This window comes from Argiope bruennichi, chromosome 2, assembly GCF_947563725.1.
Source record: "Argiope bruennichi chromosome 2, qqArgBrue1.1, whole genome shotgun sequence".
In the NCBI taxonomy this organism is placed as follows: Eukaryota; Metazoa; Arthropoda; class Arachnida; order Araneae; family Araneidae; genus Argiope; species Argiope bruennichi.
This window is the reverse complement of record NC_079152.1, coordinates 101221476-101226023: the sequence shown is the minus strand read 5'-3', so window position 1 is coordinate 101226023 and position 4548 is coordinate 101221476.

Genomic DNA, 4548 nt, shown 5'->3' with positions numbered 1-4548 from the left:
TATTTACAGAGGGAGTTACAAATATTAATTGAAAAAAAAAATGAATTACAAAAATCACAATTATATACCGCATGTTTTCTCCCATTTAAAACAGCTCTGTTTCCTCTATATTTTATCAACGACTGAGAGTACTTCGTGAAAACATTAATTTTAATTATTATCGATACAAAAGCATTCAATTAATTTCATTATATTTGGAAAAAAATGCTGTTCCATATAGGCGATGTTGCGTTTATAAAATAGAAAATAATTAGCAATTTATGCGTTGACGTACTGAAGATGCTTTTCATGCTCTACACAGCGTTCAGGAAATGCTTTGATTATTTTTGATGACAGAAACATGTCTAAAAAATTCTTTCTATTTCATTTGTTTTTATTTATTGAAATACAACTACTCTTTAAGTCTATACCATATCAAAAATTTTGTATGATTAAAGATGATTAAATAAAGGATGACAGGCTGAGAGTAATTGCGAATCGATTCAGTATACAAATAAATGTCCTTTTTAATAATATAATAGAATACCTAAGAAACTTTATCTAACAGGTTTGAATGCGCAATATGATAATAATAACCCTACGATTAAAACATACTGAATAATTATTATTAATGGCGAGGATAATCCGTATCGAAATTGAAACTGCCCAAAAAATTACTTTAAAAGTTTTTCATAAATAATTCATGTAGTATGTTTGTATATATTTCACACAAAAAAAATATTTGCAATTTTTAACTTCACAAATAGGTAAATTTTTTTAGATATCGTCTAAAAGAGCTATTATATCTAGAGAGATTTTTATTGCATTTTAAGCTCGGATTATATAAAGTGGAATCAGTTTTTAAGAACTGGAAGCAGACGATGAGGAAGACGCCTGAGATTTATATTATCCTTAAGAATTTTTATCCCATCAGATGTAAAAGGCGTCAGTACCATTTGCACAATAAATCTAAGAAGAAATTAGGTGTCGAACACTTGAACTTCTGTTTTCAAGCCAAATCAATTTTCTTGCCTCCCCTCCTTCTAAAAAATGTCTAGTTATAACATCTTTCCATTACAAAATACTATGCAGCTGTACACGTTATAAATGCAAAAGAAAAAATAATACTCCTAGGTAATGAATCTTAACCCTGTGATTTAAAAAAATAATAAGTAGGGCCTCCTCTCTTTAATTGAATAATACTTAATTTTAAGATTCATTGCTGAGGTGAATGATTGACAACACTCATTGCTATTTTGCTAACCACTATAAAATTTTGTAGGTGAAAGATTATAAGTTTGTAAAGGAAAAATGTTTTTAGGTAATCTGAAATAAAATTCTTCAGCTTATCTCTTATAATGTTTCACGAAGATAAAAGAAATTTTTTCTTCTTTGAATTATAGTACATAATTTTATTTGTAACATTAAATACTAATTGAAATGTTAAAAATCCAATTTCTATTTAGGACCTTCAGTAAAAGACATTTTGTATGAAATCACTTAGTGCTGCGCCTAGAGCCATGGGTGCAACAACAATCATATATTTTATGTTGTTATTTTTGGGAAGTTTTATCATAATAAATAGAGGAAAGGTCTTAATTATCTAAGTCATTTTGAAATAATCAGTTTTTTGTTGAGGTATGTTTTATAAATGGAAGGTAATTAATTGCATAGATTCCAACTGATATACTGTTTGGGCGGTACTCTCTAAAAACAAAGGCGATGCCCTCATTTAGTATCTTGTCACTGCCTGGTTGTCGAAACAGTCGAAAACCGAAGACATGTAGATTTCTGACAGATACTCCAGAAAAGAAAGAAATTGAAGAAAGATCAATTAGAATGGCTGAAAGATAAAGAAAACTCCTGAAAAAAGCCTGTGTTTCAGATTCAAAAATCGGAAGAATTATCAGACATTATAGATTCTTCTGATTCCACTGAAAATACATGTTCTACGTGAGCTCTTAAAAGTGATTGTATTGAAAAAGAAGAATTTTTGTTAAGAAGATCACAAGGCAGAAAAACTGAACATTTTTATCTAACATAAATAATAAATAATAAAAAGGAACAACATAATGTCGAATATCTAAAATCATTGCACATTCAAAAAAATTTCTGTATGATAAAAACATTATTTATAAACCAAATAATAACAATATTGTATTCAAATTGTACAAAAAAATGTATAGGTACTACAAAGGGAAAATATATGCAGCTGACATTTGGAATCAATTTTACAAATTATAATATTGAATTTTATTTTTACACATTGCAATTTAAATATTTATTATACGATAAATAAATGTATTATCTAATTTGTTCTTTTATAAAATTCATATGTATATGTTAGTTTCTATTCATTACCGAGTGAAATTTGACTTTCATACAGTGGCCCTAGGTATACCAGTTACTGATCCTAGATGCAATAAGATCTTTACCTAGGACCATTTGTGGAGTTTCTTAAAAATCTTCTATTAAACAGAATTTATTATTTTATTTTTTTATAACTATACCAATTGGAAATAATTAGTAATAATATGTGTGCATATCAATTCCACAATTTTAATCACACCAAATTATTCAGTATTTGTGCAATGCAAAAAAAGTGTCCCCAAGTACACAAGTCTCCCCTAACAATAATCATTAAAATATATTTCTTAGCATTTTTTTTTAAAAACTGACTAATTAACCAGTTCATTTTTTATATAATTAAAAAACAAAATGAATCTATCTATGATGCAGGTAAAGCGAGCCTGTCGTAAAAAAGAAATTTTACATTGAAAAGGACCCATCACTGACTTCTCCTCTTGCAATTCGAAAAAGGTAAAATAAATTAGATAAATTTTATATGATAAAATAATTTCTAGATTTTGTTAATTACATGAAGATAATAAATAAAAGAATGCATTTAATAAATTATTATTATAAAATATTCAAATTTCAGAATAGTAGTGAATAAAGATGATAAATATTTAAATTCTGATGATATATTTAGTCAATGGCTGAAATTTAGTTGCTGTAAAAGTTTAAAGACATCATCCATAAAGTAATTAAAATATGTATGTACAAAACACATGTAAAATGCATAAATGCATCCTTTATTGTCAAAGAACAAAATATTTTATATTAAAAGCTGGGAAAAGCAAGACAAACTAACAACGGGAATTGCCATAATCACAATTTTACACTATGTGTTAAAAGTAATAAATTTTCTGTTTCTCCCTTTAGTGGAAAGAAAGGTATTATTGATTTTAAGATTTTAATTGGCACTAAATGTTGATTTTTAAAATTATATTAAATTAAAGAAAATTGATTCGTATCATTACATTATGAGATACATCAGATACTATTTTTATAACGTCCAATGAATTATTTACATCATTGGTCTAAAAAAATGTGAAATCATTTATTTACCATCGTAAAGTAGGAATGAAATTCTAATATCTGTATCACGCTTTTCTCTCTAAAAGAAATAAATTCTGCAGGAAAGCATATCAAAATCTTCAGGCGGGAAAGTCGTCAATATTTAAATCACGTGTTACTTTTGCATGTGTCACATGTTAGACAGCAATGCCCCTATAAAATAGTTGTCTGAAGTATATTTTACTGTCATTTATTCATGAATCAAAAAGAAACAGTTTAATCAACCCCTTCCCCAGAAATACTTTACTTATTCATTACGCTTTTTAAACCTCATATGTTTATCCTTTAGGATAAAATTTGAAGCTTTGTATCAAATTTATAAGCTGAGGATCCGGGTGTATTGTTGAAAACAAAATGCAGACACAGCAAAGAAATGTCGAGGACATTTCAGACTCTGCAGATGACGTTAAATATTCAGTACAATGTTGGAGATATGTTTTTGGAGAGTAAATATTTAATAAAACTGTATTGCCATTATCAGTAGCTCAGGGAAATACAAAAGCTTTTAAATTCTTTTAAATCTATAGATCACAGTCTGATTTTTATTTGAATGAATAATGGATTTGATGCGGGACGCTTTGCTGTCGCAGGCAATGAAACGACAGAACAAAAATTTATCTCGAAATGAGATCACAACAAGAAAAAGAAGATAATTTTAGTAACCTGTATATAATCATACAAGAATAAATACATGGATTCATAAATTCATTCTAACAACATCCTATCATTCAGCCGAAATTACTTTTTAATGTTTCTAAAAATTTTACAGATTCTAAGTGGACTAAATAAAAATATCTGAAATAAAAAATTTAGAAATATTTTAGAAAGAAAATGTAATTTGTTTAGCTTATTTTATAAATTACCGGCGAAGACTATTTGGCTACTGCATTAACATTATTAATCATGTCATTCAAATTTCATGAATTGCATCTTATCACAATAGAAGAATTTGCTCTTCTGAAAAAAAAAAAAAAATCAGACGATGGCTAACGATGTCTGCAGATTGGCGAAATTGGTCCAATTTTTCATGCTTTACGAAAGTTTTTTTGTGTGTGTTATTTTTTTTTTCGAAATTTTAGGATGGAAAGGACCAGAATACCATTATTTATATGCTTGGGATAAAAGTTTTAATGTGAAATGTTTTCAAGT